General features: G+C 36.8%; 1 long non-coding RNA gene across 1 annotated transcript in view; it reads right to left on the bottom strand.

The window, feature by feature from the left end:
- Positions 1-10,700: 10,700 nt before the first annotated feature.
- LOC149134786 (uncharacterized) overlaps positions 10,701-15,868 on the bottom strand; it is a 29,703-nt gene continuing 24,535 nt past the window's right edge. Inside the window, exons 2-3 of the long non-coding RNA XR_016242465.1 lie at positions 12,989-13,453; positions 10,701-11,504 (exon numbers count right to left, since the gene is read on the bottom strand). This is a non-coding gene — a long non-coding RNA (uncharacterized LOC149134786). The remainder of the gene's footprint in view (positions 11,505-12,988; positions 13,454-15,868) is intronic.

Below are 15,868 nucleotides of genomic sequence, written 5' to 3'. Positions count from 1 at the left end.
ATACTTGTATAAATATGTGTATGTGTGTGTGTGTGTGTGTGTGTGTGTGTGTGTGTGTGTGTATGTGTGTGTGTGCGTGTAAGTAAATGTCTTGGAAATGTTAACAGATCTGCCATTGTGTTCACTGCTATTTCATTCGTTTTCTGTTAAATAAAAGAAATTGTTCTCTTTGTCCATTTTAGATTTTCAAAGACTAGATTTTACTCATTACCATATTCTGTAGCTATTAAATCGAACTCCCCGGTACTACTACTACTACTACTACTACTACCACCACCACCACCACCACCACCACGACTACCACCATATATATATATATATATATCGGCGAATATGTAAACATTCACGAGAAAACCGAGAAGCCGTCACTTTCGAGGTAAAGACTCTCCTGTGGTGTTTGTTCCGCCCGAGTTTTACGATTCCTTGTCATTTTGGCCATCGTAAATGCAGTGAACCAGTGATTAGACGATCGCAAAGCGACGCTATTGTTCGTAAAACACAACATTTAATATACATATTTAAATACAACTGTGGTGTAGTCTTCTTTTCTGTCCTACTATAACTTTTATTAATTCTCTATTTTATTTCTTTTGAGTATTATGAGTATGTGTGTATGTGCGTGTCTGTACTCCCCCTCCTCCAACACACACACTGAAAGAATAAATTAAGACCGTAAACTATTATATTTTATTCTTGCTTTTGGATAAGTCAAGCGGTATTGGTTATGAAAAGCATCTATCTATCTATCTATTTGTGTCTGTGTGCGTGCGTTAGACAATACAATAAACACCAAAATAGAATTGTATCACAGCTTCTAGGGTTAATTCGTGTTTCAAAAACTGCTACTGAAGTGTTACATCAAATGAAAAAGTTACTAAGTGATGTGGGAATTAATATCAAAAACTGTTTTGTGGTCGCATCAGACGGAGCTACAAACCTATGTGGCGTTAATAATTCTCTCTACGCGTTAATGAAATTAGATAATCCAGACTTGCTTCTCATAAAATGCATTTGTCACTCTTACAACCGAGAATTATCTACTAACGTTGACTATTTGGTAAGAGGAACTTAAAACTGGTTCCCCAGATCAGCGCAGCAGTGAGAATCTTATATTGAAATATATATATATTAATCAACGATGTTGAAGACCTATTCAAAATTATTCTCTTTTCAGCTATAACATGGTTAGTGAGATGTAGCAATGTAAAATGAATTCATACCCAGTAGTTTGCATTAAAATTACATGTTTTGTTGTCAGCAGCGTGATAAGATCTCATTTCTACTGTTTAGCAAGTGTATGCATTGTGTGATTATGCTGTATTTCTCTGCAATGCTAGATAGCATGTTTTGTAGCAATTTATGTAAAGGGCTGCGCAGTCTATTATTTTCCATTCTGTGTTTGTGTTCATGTTATATACCGTTAAAACCCAAAATGTGCTTTGCAGGAACACGCTTGGAGGGACATAAAATAAACTAATTCAGAAAAGTCCTAACGTATGCCTTCAAAATAACCATAAACATCAAGTATGAAATAGCTACAAGTTATTATACATATAACATACATACGTCCACATGCAATACAAATACTCAGCGAAGTCGAAGCAACCAATTCAAATCAAGTATATAGGGTAAAGACCCTCCTCGGTCATGAATGATCATAGGATTTCACCTAGAAAGTTCCCCTCCGAGGCGAGGTTGTTTATGGAAGACCAGCAGTCTCCCGTGCATACCAGCCTCCCCTCTCTACGCCACCGATGTTATTCAAGGGAAAGGCAAAGGGGCCGATACAGCTTGGCACCAGTGACGTCGCAACTCATTTCTACAACTGAGTGAATTGGAGCAATGTGAAATAAAGTGTCTTGCTCAAGAAAACAACAGGCAGCCCGGTCCGGGAATCAAACGCACTACCTCATGATTGTAAGCCCGACGCTCTAACTACTGAGCCATACGCCTTCAATCATTTATATAACACCTTTCAAAGAGACAAACTCACACATGGAAAGTGAATGTAACTCTGTATATGATTTCTTAATAACGACGACGATTGTAGTACGATGCAATTTTTATTTCCGAAGCATGATTTTAGAAGTAAATCACTTACGAAATAAGTACAGCTTTAAAAAAAGTGGTTCAAAATTTTGACACAAGACCAGCAATTTCGGGCTGGAGGATAAGTCGATCACAGCCACCCCCGTGCTCGACTGGTACTTATTTTATCGGCTCCCACCGCTCAAATGGTACTTCTTCTATCGATTTCGATAGGGTGAAAAATAAAGTCGACCTCGACGGCATTTGAACTCTGAATGTAAAGACGGACCAAATGCCGTTAAGCTTTTTACCCGGCCTAATAATAATAATAATAATAATAATAATAATAATAATAATAATAATAATAATAATAATAAATAGTAATGATAAATCGTGTTAACTGAAACGACTCATGTACTGAGAAGAGCATTATCGCTGTGAAAACAACATCTATTCATGAATTTATTTATTTATTAATTTTTTAAATACGTATTTTACCTGTGAATTTGCGTGTGTAAACTGGGAATGCGTACAATGAACTTCTCCTCCCTAGGTGTACAGAAAACACTCGGCGAGAATAGGAAGAAAATTTGAAGAAAGAAGAAAAAACAACAACAACAACAACAACATAATAATAATAATAATAATAATAATAATAACATCAGTTTAAGCATCATTAACTGGAATCTTACAGAGCTCCAACGCCTGGACAGGAAGACAAGAAAAATACTAACTTCTAAGAATATGCCCCACCCAGAAGCAGATGCTGATCGTCTGTACCAACCGAGGAGTAATAGGGGAAGAGGAATGATGCAGGTAGAACTGTGCTATAAGACCTTCACAACAGCAGTGAACAGGTACTTATCTAGTACAGAGGATTGGACGCTGCGACTTATGAGCAAGCACGAAAGCAGCAAAAAATCCCATTCTATTGTAAAGGAACCTTGCAAATTCGCAAGGGAACTTGACATTAACCCTGAAATAGTTGAAGTACCTGAAACTACTGCCTCAAAACAAGCAAAATGGATCAAGCAGACTGCAAAAAATAACGGGCAGAAACAAAATGAGGAGCGGTGGAGCTAGAAGCGTCTTCATGGACAATTTAATCCGTATTCATCCGTATTCATCTAGCGGTTCTTGAGATATCTTGTCCACGGACAAACAAACAAACACAACTGAAACATTACCTCCGCCTTCGCTAAGGCGGAGGTAATAATAATAATAATAATAATAATAATAATAATAATAGTAGTAGAGTGCCATTGTCATCTAGTGAACGATATTTCGACATCTTTTGTGTCTTCAACAGGTTCAAAAAAGAATTTTGTCAATCTACTTCATTTTGGTTAATATATAAAGGATTGAGGTAATAATAATAATAATAATAATAATAATAATAATAATTATTATTATTATTATTATTATTATTATTATTATTATTATTATTATGATAAGTGCTTCCTTAAATGCATCTGCAGATTAATTCCTAATATAATGGTCTGCAGATGTGCAAGAAATTACTTTTAGTGTTTTGTTAAACAGAAAAAACTTCAAACTTTCTAACAAATGTTCTAAAAACTGTACCAAATAGGTGATGAAATCTTCGTCGATATATCAATCAATGCAAAAACTAGTATAGTCTTCGGAGGCCGTCGTGAACAATTACAGAACCAATTCCTGCTGATGTCAACTCTATCTTTTATCCATTGATATTCGATATATAAAGTTTCAGTTCAAGACTGGAGTCGATTATTCTTCCTCTCTTGGTCTTTCTGTTCTTTTGAGGAATAAATCAGATGTGTTTCGCCAAATTTATAATGTCCAAAATACGTCGTATGTCTAGACGACCAACTTATGAGTTGATTACGCTTGATAACGTTCTAAATTTTAACGCCGTCCATTCTGATTAACGCAAAACGTTTCTTATTTAAGCGAGACGGCTGATTATTTTGCGTATTATTTTTGTACCCAGTTTCGACGGACAACCAAGTAGTATACACTATGTAGCATGCGTAACTAGTTCATTGTTAGCAGACAAAATGAGTGAATAGTCACCGTGATGTTGTTGGCTGAAACAATTGTTAACCATGAAACAAAAATATCATGAATGCCAATCTTTAGTTTCTGTTATTGATTGATATTTTATGACAGAAGTGAAGCTTAGGGAATTTCTGCCAATTTGAAATATCCGTTTCCGTTTCCACGGAGGATTTTCTCTTTCTGTGTTTTTCAGATAGTCGTCGTCCATTTGAGTGCTTTCTTAGGTAAGCGCCTGGATTATATTCTTCCTACTAACTTGCTATATTTATACACACACACACACACACACACACACACACACACACACACATATATATACATGTACTCGCGCACGCCCCACCACAAATATATTTGTAGACACACATGTATATTATATATATGCAAAATCTATCTATCTATCTATCTATCTATCTATCTATCTATCTATCTATCTATCTATCTATCTATCTATCTATCTATCTATGCATTTGTACGTACGAATGTATATATATATATTTTTTCTCCGTGTTTTTCTCCTTGTCTCCGTATTCTTTCTGTTGAAGAGCGTAGCTCGAAACGTCAAAGACTTTCCGTATTCCCGAACGTCATACTAATACATCCTTTTGTTATTTACACCACCTGTCCTCGTCTGTTGTTGTTTTTTCGTACATTCTCCCATATATATATATATATATAAACAAATAGTAAATGAGTATATGCATATATACGTACAGGTATGTGCATACCGACATCCACCTGTATGTATAGGTGCATATCTGGGTACAGGACATTGCAAACAAAACGTAGACAAGAAAATAATGATAATCAGAGTACAGAAAACACACAAGCCACATAGAGAACATTGTACTTCATCAGCTACCCCCGTTTTAACACCGGCGTTTCGAAGAGCTGGGCAGGACGCATCGTTAAAACGGCTCTTCCCATGGACCGCAAATTAAATTTGTATACACAAATTAAATCTTGCCATGGAGGAATGTAGTGGCGGACAAAAAACAAGACAGGAAAACAAACAGAAAAGGCTTTACGGCCAGACGAGAAAAATTATGTGTGTATGAACGCTGTGAGGCACGAACTTGAAAGTAGGGACGAAATAGTTCGCGTGTTTGCTCGGCGATAGCCAAGGAAGAAAAGAATTATTGACCGGAAGCATGTCACCATGCCGGTGTAAGGGGAAGAGAGAGAGAGAGTGGTAGAGGGAGAAACAAAGGGGGGAAGTAGAGGAAGAGAGGAAAAGAGAAAGAGAGGAAGTACGAGGGGGAAAAAAGAGATACGTAGTAGTAACAGAGGAATAACGAGAGGGGTAAAGCGAGATACGTAGTAGTAAAGAGGAAGAACGAGAAGGGGAAAAATGATAGAGGAAGAGAAAGGGAAAGAGAAAGAGATAGAGTAGCATCGGAAAATATGGTTTGTACCGTGTTGTAGTTTTGTCTTTTTCATACTGTTGTATGAATCTCTTGCAGTTTGTTTGAAACAATAAAATTAATGCATGAATGTTTCAAGAATTTCAGCCTATCTTCAGGATGTGAATTCTGTTGACGTGTGTCACTTGCTTAAGCATATATTTTTCAAACGAACTGTAAAGAAATTATATGAAAATATAAAAGAGATCTAATATAAAAGATAAAATTAAAACATAGTTTTACTATTCAATACGACTGTAAAATCATAGCAGGTCTCCATATATACGAATAGGTAGCATACAAATATACATACATACATACATACATACATACATACATGCATGCATGCATGCATGCATATATACATACATACATGCACAAATATATTATCAGTGAAGACCTCAATAAAATGTAAGCACAACAGACCTGATATAATGATTTGGGATAGAGAAGAGAAACTGGGCACAGTTGTAGAAATTAGCTGCCCAGCGGATGTTGACATAAAGCTGAAGATCAGTGAAAAAGAGAACACTTATGATGAACTATTGAGAAATCTGCAGTTGTTCTATCCAGATTACAAGTTCAGGTTTGTTCCTGTAACTATTGGGGCCCTGGGATATGTAATACACGGCCTAAATACCAATCTTGGGATATTAGGCTTCTCAAAACCAGAAAGGAGAAAGCTGATTCGAAGACTTCAGATCCAATCTATAACTGGAACTGTAAAAATCTGTAAAACTTTCCAGAAGTTTATCATTTAAATATATATGACCATGTCTAGATATGCAACTATATGCATGAGAATACATACATAAAACATACAAATCTGCACATCCATCCGTCCATCCATCCATCCATCCATACATACATACATACATACATACATGCAAACAAACAAAAATACCTTGTTGTTGATGTTGAAATTCCAATGAAGGAATTGCCAAAAAATCTTGAAATGGACTGAATAATGACATACATACATACATACATACATACATACACACACATACACATATACATACATACATACATACATACATACATACATACACTCATGACCCCAGAATTGCAGAAATAGCATACTTCAGCAAAGACCTGCAAGAGAGGCTCCCTGTAACCAGAGGAATGCTTCAATTAAACATGGCATGGTGATAATATTGGTTTCAAATTATGGCACAAGGCTAGCAAGTTCTGGTGAAGGTGGGCAAGTTGATTACATCGACCACAGTGATAAACAGAACTTAAAGACGGATGAAGTGTCGCTAAGCATTTTGTCCGGCGTGTTAACAATTCTGCCAGCCCGCCGCCTTAAAGATGACGATAATATATTCTTTCTTCTATAGGTACAAGGTCTGAAATTTTTGGAAGAAGGGGTCAGTCGGTTTCAACGACCCCAATGCTTAACTGGTATTTATTTTATGGAACTCGAAAGGATGAAAGGCAAAGTCGAACTCGGCGGAATTTGAAAACAGAACGTAAAGACAAATGAAACCATGCTAAACATTTGGTCCGGCGTGCTAACGATTCTGCCAGCTCGACGCTTTAAGGATGGTTATAATATCAACACAAAGTATGGCTTCTCTTGTAATCGCGGCTGTCACATCACTTCATGTTTCGAAAGTTATGCTTTTGCAATTCCGAAGCAGAGAATAGCTGCGAAATGCGACGTGGTGTAATAGCTGTGAGTTCAAGAGAAGCTACACTTTATATTAAGCTCTCTCATTCCCAATGTGCAACCGAAAGTGTCGATTATGTCACATTTTTGAAGATGTTACTCATGTGGCCTGTAGCCTACCCAAAATGTCACCAAGATACTCATCTATTACGGAATGATGTTACTAAAACAATATGAATTGTCATTTGTTGGAGATGCTTTGCCATAAATATAGACAAAGCCCCTATTATTGAATGAATATGCACATAACAACACAAGTAGTATTGATAAGGCCCTATATAGTTCACTGGGAGAGAAAAGAAAGATTGGACGTAGTCATAGAGGTCAGCTGCTCTGTAGATGTAAATATTTATAGCAAAATCAGTCAGAAGGAGAATATTTATAGACAAATGGACAACTACTTCTAAATATCGAAATCTTCTGCTTCTCTCCCTTTATACTAATACTGATATACATAAACATACATATACATACATACATACATACATATATACATACATATATATATATTATATTTATTATATATATTATACGCACGCACACACATACATACGGACATATACACGTATATACGTACGTGCGTGTTTACAAGCATTCATACATACGCACATACATACACACGTATATATATGTATGTGAATACACACTCACACACAAACGCACAAACACACACACATATACATATTGATGGTGATGATAACGATGAAGGAAACAATAGTGGCGATAGTAATTATAAAAAAAATGTTATAAAATATATAATAAACCTCAGCAAACATAGCAGAGAGAGAAAAGGAGAGGGAGAGAGAGGGGGGAGGAGAGAAAGAGAAGATAGATAGAGAGAGGTGGGGTGGGGTGGGATAAAATAATCTGAAAGAAATTTTGATTCACTTTGCGCTTTGTTTTGTCCATTAAAAAAATATAACAAATTCCAACCCCCGCCATTCACACACTGCCACCGAAAAACAAAGAATCGCCATTGAAATGACGTATTAATGGAAAAATTTTCGTAATGGAACTTTCTATAAGAAAATTAAAATAAAATAAATTAAAATATAAATAAAATATGCCAGAATTAAATAATATTAAAAACGATTTATTAAAACTTTCAGTGAATGATTTGCTCAAAGAAAGAAAAAGCAGAAAAAGATAAGAAAAATGAGATATACCTGGACAAATATGGAAAAATACCGAAATTACTGAAATGAGCGCAAACGTAAATAAACAATAAAAATTGCGAATAAAAGTTAAATGATAAAATTAAAAACATATATAACATAAATATAATTATTAATGAGAAAGTAAGGGGGATAGAAAAAGAGGGAGATGGAGAGGAGGAAGAGGAGGAGGAGGAGGGGAGAGGATAGGTGGGTGATTGGGTGGGGTGATGTTTGGAGAAAGCAAAAGTGAAAATCTTTAATGTAATCTCTTTCCACATAATTTATCAATATTCGTTTGGTATTGCTGCGTGGTTTTATCAAGACATTAGTGAATATTGAATTATAGTTAGCAAGAACAACAACAATACGCACGCACGCACACACACACACACACACACACACACACACACACACACACACACACACACACACACACACGCACACACATGTATGCATGTATGCTAACGCATATATACATGCGTAGATACATAGATAATACTTACATATTTACTTACAGAGGCACAGACGGGTATACAAGCATTATTTCTATTAACATATGCATACTTCCAAGTGCATCATATCAGATATTTACTAACATGCACACACGCATACATACATGCAAAAGCATATATAGATGCACACACACACACACACGTACACACACACACACACACACACACTCACATACATATATGTCTACATACAGAGACACAGTCAAATATGTATACATTATTCCTGTAATCAAACGCATATATCTATGTACAACATAGCAATCATTTGTAGTTATACACACACACGCGCGCACACACCTACACACAGATATACACATATACCTATATAAAACATACTCTCACACATCTATATACTATACGTACACGCATACAATATCGAAATAAAGAAAAAGTAGGATCAAAGCTTTTTCCTGAATGTTAGGTTCAAGAAGTCGCTTTCCCGGATTCTGTTGTGTATATATTCCATCCCCGCCGAGTCAACTGGAGTAATGTGAAATGATGTATTTTGCTCAAGAACTCAACACATCGCCCTGTTCAGGAATCGAAACCTTACGATCATGAGTGCAACAGCCAAACTACTAAGTCACTGCGAGATTCAAGGATACATTCGCCATCACATACATATCTACATACAGTATTCATATTCATGTATATCTATCTATCTATCTATCTATCTATCTATCTATCTATCTGTCTGTCTGTCTCTCTGTTTCTCTCTCTCTCTATATATATATGTGTGTATACACATACACACACACACACACACACACACATATATATACACACATATTATTTACATTTGGCGGATATTTGCCCTCATCTTGTTTGTTATTAACACAACGTTTCGGCTGATGTCCTCCAGCCTGGATCCTCATTCCTAAGGTATTTTTCGATGTTATTATTATTATTCAGGTCACTACCTGGAATCGAACTCGGAATCTTGGGGTTAGTAGCCCGCACTCTTAATCACTACGCCATATGGGCAATTATGGAGTGAAATTTTAGGGCTTATAAATCTAATATTTTTCTATCTTTCCTTAATACCGGTTCCCATATGCTATTCATATTTGCACTCGGTCTGCTTAGGAGGTTGTTGTGTCCTAGCATATGTGCTGCTTCTTTTAGTTTTCGTATCTTCCAGTGGTGTTCTCTGTCTATTATTTTAACTTCATTCCACAGGGGGAGGTGGTCTCCATTTTCCTATACATCATCAGCTATACCCGATTTATCAATATCCCCTCGTGTCATAGCTATGCGATGTTCCTCTACACTTATTTTGAGGGGGCGACATGTTTCGCCTTCGTATAACCTACGAAGAATCCTCGCTTCGAATCATCGCTCCCGAATCGGGTCCGCACGTTCGAAACGGGCCACTCCTCTCTTGATCGGAGACGGCCGCATATCACAAGTGTTGTGACGTGACGAATGCTAAGCTTCGCCATTTTTCGTTTCATGATCGACAAATTAAAGTAACAATCAAATACAGAGTCTCTCTCTCTCTCTCTCTCTCTCTCTCTCTCTCTCTCTCTCTCTCTCTCTCTCTCTCTCTCTCTTCATCTGTCACATCTTGAACGTTCCACTGGGCTAATCTAATTATCAGAAGGTCAAGAGGATGTTTGTACCAGCACACGAGTGCATGAGCACCAAAATAAAAAAAATAAAAAAGGCATTTGTGAAAAGCATGATCCAGTCTGATACTCTGTCCACTATGTTTGGACTACATAATTCAACGTCTTGCTTTTCTAAGACAGAAGAATATGATTTCAAGAAGATTTGGTCACTGTTTCTAGAAGGTCGAATGATCAACTAGTGATTCGTTCGTCGTCTCGTGAAAAATCGATATCACTTGCTATACTGGAATGACAAATACAGTACAGTCCTTGAAGTTTTTAAAACTTTATTTAGATCTTTAACAGAATAAATATTTTGTGTGTAGTGAAGCGCACAGCTTAGCTGTTACGTTGTTACACTCATGATCGTAAAACTGTGGTTTCGATTCCTTGACGGTCACTGCGTTGTGTTCTCGAGAAAAAACAAACAAAAAATCCTTCATTTCAGCTGTAAATGAGTTCCAGCAATAGCTAGGAAGTTGATCCTGCGACGGACTGGCGTCCCATTTAACGTGTGAGTGTTGTAATCTCATTTACTTATAGACCATGGAGATCGGGTTCAGCTCCGGTCTTATGAGTTCTCGGGCTCAGGACAGACCTAAGTAAGTATGTTGTGCACTCTTTCTGTGTTTGCTTGACGTAATCTGCATTTGCACAACAGTTCTATCCCCTAAGAAAATTCAATTGTTCTCTGGATTTTATTTCTAGTTTTAACTCATCTTGATAATAAATTTTTAATTTGTTGAAAAATTGAGGAAAAGAATTGAACGAAATTGTGTTTTTGTGTATATTCAACTTGAATAATGCGAATGCTAAAAAAAAAAAGCAACCACAATGTAATCTCCTGTATATAGCAAGCATAATACCTTTTGTGTCAAAAGAATTACCACCGAACAATGAACATAGAATGATAGAAATGGACAAACTAAAATTATTGTATATATTCACTGGTGCACTCATGCTTAGTTCAGTCCAATTTCTTCAGATGATATTTTTCTTATAAAATTTAATCTTTTCCTTGAGTTTCGTTAAGTCTGGACTGTTTAACCTGTGCACTGCACTGCTTGTTTCTTATTCTATTTCTGTAAGGAAATGTCGATCAAAAGAAATATCTTTATTTTCATTTATATATTTGCTGTATCGTATATTAGTTCGTGTTTGTTATTTTTACTTAATAATTTGAAGTTTAAGTTGCCGTAAAGTATTGTGGACAATTTTTTTTTAAAATTCGTTAGTTCATAGCGAGAAAGAAGAATAATGCCGAAAATGACCTTTACAGACTCTGCCACATTGAACTTTTAGAAATCAGTATCTGCAGAAGAAGGAAGGGAAAAATAATGACGTGGGTGAGGAGAGAATTTGCAGCTTTGTGGAGAAAAGTTTACACAAAGAGTTTGATTCACGATATGAAGGGGTGAGTATACTCGTCACCTCATATCTTGTGTTTCAATGCAAGAAGGAAGTGAATAGGTGAATGCAAATGCATTAAATGTGATTCGGTGTTGGGAGAATGTAGTTTGCTTATTCGGAAAAGGTGGCTTTGGTGTCACTATGAAAGGCAGAAAAAAGTTTAAACAATAACTCTCTACTCGAATGGGCTATGGTGCCCAAGGGCTGACTGTGTATCTCTTCCAGGTGGTGCTATTAAATTAGACATGGCCTGGGCCAACTTCGGCCGAAACTTATCTAAGACTCTAAGACTCTATTCCGACAGAAATATATAGTAACAAAAGGATTAAAATACAGTAGGTCTACGATGCTCCTACATATATAGAATAATACTTTTGAACAGAATTATCTTTAATTCAATCAAAAACTTTACACACATAATACAGGAATAGTTCTTTGAACAAAATTGTATGTAATTCGAGAGAAAAAATTACACACTTCTTTAAATTATGCAGCGGGTAAAGAAAACATAAAATTTAAAAAAATAATAAAATGGTACTACTGGTTCTGCTAGATTTTTAACTTTTATATAGGTTTGATTGCTTTGCCTTTTTCTTACAAACCTCTAATTTTTCTCTATAACAATTCAACGTTACCATTTTAGATCATTTAAATATGCTTCGTTCAAAATTTAGATCGTTTTCTGAAAGTCTTTCTAAAGCACGAGTTATTTCACTAGATAATTTAGATAATATCTTTGTTAATGATAAAATCGGTTGCAGTAATGGGTGGGGGATATTTTCTTCGTTATCTAAACTAGACACTTGCAGTTCTGTTAACTCCTTAAAGTCTTCATAATTAAAAGTCTTTTTATCAGTATGCAATAAATTTTGAATATCACTTGCATCAAGTTCTTCAAATCCTAATTCCTGTGCCATTTCTACAGTGCTATTACCGATTGAGATTAATTCTCCCCTATCCTATGTCCTTCCTTAACAACATTAAGACATAATTTATTCCAAACACCAATGTAGCATGTATGTTTAACTTCTTCCCAGGCATTTTAAATATTTTTTTTATTGCTTGCGTAATGCAATTTATCCGGCATTTTTTGACTGATTGATATTTATCATCAGTCACTATAATCATCTGACTAAAAAGATCTTAGATAACATACCTTGCAAATAGAAATGACTTGTCCCTGATCCATAGGCTGTAGTTGTGAAGTTGTGTTTGGTGAAATGAAAACAATTTCATCAGGTACGTACGTTTGGAGTGAATCGAGAATTGAAGAATGGCCAGGAGCGTCATCCAAAAGTAGAATCATTTGACTTTGGGAATATTCTTCTCACAGTAACGTTTGACAGCAGGGCTGAAATGTTTAACGAACCATTTCAGTAAATTTTCTGCTAGATTCCTATAGATTTCCAGTCTCACCGTGTTCTGGCAGTCTTTGTATGTATGTATGTAGTCTTCGGATAAATTTGTTCGTCTCTTTCCAGTGTTATTCAAATTAACACAAAGAATATTTTTTATCGTAGTGTTTTCAGTCATTTTTTGCAGTTCCATATTTCTTCAATTTTTGTTTATGGTTATAGAAATTTAAATAAATTTTGTCTTTTTAAAGACATATAACGATGAACTGGAAAGTAGAAAAAAAGACAAAAAAAGCAAAAATAAAAAAAACAACAAACAAACAAAAACTCCAAGCATTTTGGATATTTTCTTCTTTTCGGTTTTGACCAAGGCTCCAAAGCTGTCAAAGTAGCTCGAGATATATGTTCTGTGTAAAGGGAAAGTACTATTGCTGAAAAAAAAGTGCACAGAAATAGTTTTCACTCTCCAATGAGGGGAAATTCGACCTCACAGACCAACCTGTTTAGTTGAATGAAGATTGATTGAACGAACACAACCACGAGGATCCGCGCTTACCTACATGGACATTGTCCCGGCAAATGAGATAGTTTCATGAAAGCGTCTACCATCACCCTCATTCAATAGACAAGTTCCAAAACCTCAGTGCATGAAGGCTACAAACTCTGAGACAAACTCTAGCGCTCTTCTCTCGCCATCAGTTTGCTCGCCCAACTTGGCTACTCGGGGAGAGAAACAGAGATTTCTTTATCACATCACCACCGACAATGAAAAACGGTGTCTTTACGTCTATATGAAGCAAAGAAAAGAATGGATGTCTCTCGATAAACAAGCAGCATCTCGAGTCAAGCCAGAGCTGCATCCATGCAAGCTATGATTTGCGTTTGGTGAGACTGGGAAGGGTTATGCCACTACGAAATTCTTGTAAACAACCACACGATCAATGTAGAGCTTTACGTTCAGCAAATGTACCGTATCATTGAGGGAAAACATCGGAAAGAATCGACGAGCGTGCTTCTTCAACACGACAGACCTCACCTGCACGCCACTAATTTTACCAAAAATGCTATCCACGAACTCGGTTTGGAAGTTCTATCGCAGCCATTCGTATTCTTCTGATGTAATACGTTCAAATTATCGCATTTTGCTGTCGCACTCCAGCGTCTGAGAGACACTTCGTTCAACAACAACGTGGATCTGAAAATATGAATTGATGAATTCTTCGATTCAAGATCCGATGAATTCTATCGTCGAAGCATTGACAAACGAGTGGAACGGAGGCAAAAGGTCGTGAACAATGGAGAATATATTTCTGATTTCTTAAAATTATTGATGATAAATAAGGACAACAATATTAAAAAAATATTTGAAAACCCAATATATATATATATATATATATATATATACACACATATATACACGTTTATCAATTCGTTTTGCAAAATTTCTGATGTGAAATCGTGTGTTAAAACAGATATTCTTGTATTTCAGGATGGTTATTTTATTTATTTAATTATTTATTTATTAACTCTTTTACTCTTTTACTCTTTTACTTGTTTCAATCATTTGACTGCGGCCATGCTTGAGCACCGCCTTTATAGTCGAGCAAATCGACCCCAGAGCTTATTCTTTGTAAGCCTAGTACATATTCTATCGGTGTCTTTGCCGAACCGCTAAGTTACGGAGACGTAAACACACCAGCACCGGTTGTCAAGCGATGCTGGAGGCACAAACAGACACACACACACACACACACACACACACACACACACACACACACACACACACACATATAGATATACGACGGGCTTCTTCCAGTTTCCGTCTATCAGATCCACTCACAAAGCTTTGGTCGGCTCGAGACTATAGTAGAAGACACTTGCCTAAGGTGCCACGCAGTGGGACTGAACCCGAGACCATGTAGTTGGTAGGCAAGCTACTTTATTTCATTTCAATTTGCCACGAGGGCAGTTGCAAAGATGAGTAGCTGCGGACTGGACAAACACATTAATGAGATGGGATGAATGATGACCACGATGATATTAATGAGAGAGGACAGAAGCCGCCCGCCGAACTCTGCTTCTCTAAATCATTGTTTTTTTATAAATTACACAAATTTACAAATTGAGGCTATAAACCTCTTACTTTACAATTTCATGTTACATTATGTGTTTGAACTGAGGCACTTGCCTCTTACACTTTTCTTTTTCAGGGCCACAAGCCCTTTCAATATGAGGCACTCGTCCTCTTACATTTTTCCGGCTGACCATCTTCAGTGCTTTTCTCAAGCACAATGGGACTGGGTCGGCCACTCCACAAACCAGAATTCGCCGATGGGGAAGGAATTCACCACTGTGCATAAGTCATTATCCGACACGACCTCCGCAGTCACCTGCAGAGGCCAGTCAGGATCCACAGCACAGGTGAAGATTCCCTCCCTCCGACACTTCCTAGTGCGCTTTTTACAAATTTATGCACGGCTCCTCCCTTGCGGAATAAGACTAACCATTCCTGTTCCTCATAGGGCTAGCCCACAGCTTCTGCTGTCGGCGGCACAATTCCTGCCGACAGGCTTTCTTCCGTTGGTGGCACAATTCCCACAAACGGAGTGTCGGGACACGCCGGCGGTACACTATCGAGCGCTGGCCGGGTCCCGTTCTTCTTTCTTTCTTTTTTTGGGGGG

This window comes from Octopus bimaculoides, chromosome 7, assembly GCF_046866305.1.
Source record: "Octopus bimaculoides isolate indiv1 chromosome 7, ASM4686630v1, whole genome shotgun sequence".
In the NCBI taxonomy this organism is placed as follows: domain Eukaryota; kingdom Metazoa; phylum Mollusca; class Cephalopoda; order Octopoda; family Octopodidae; genus Octopus; species Octopus bimaculoides.
The sequence above is the reverse complement of the archived record's forward strand: the minus strand, read 5'-3'. Positions and strand labels throughout refer to the sequence as shown.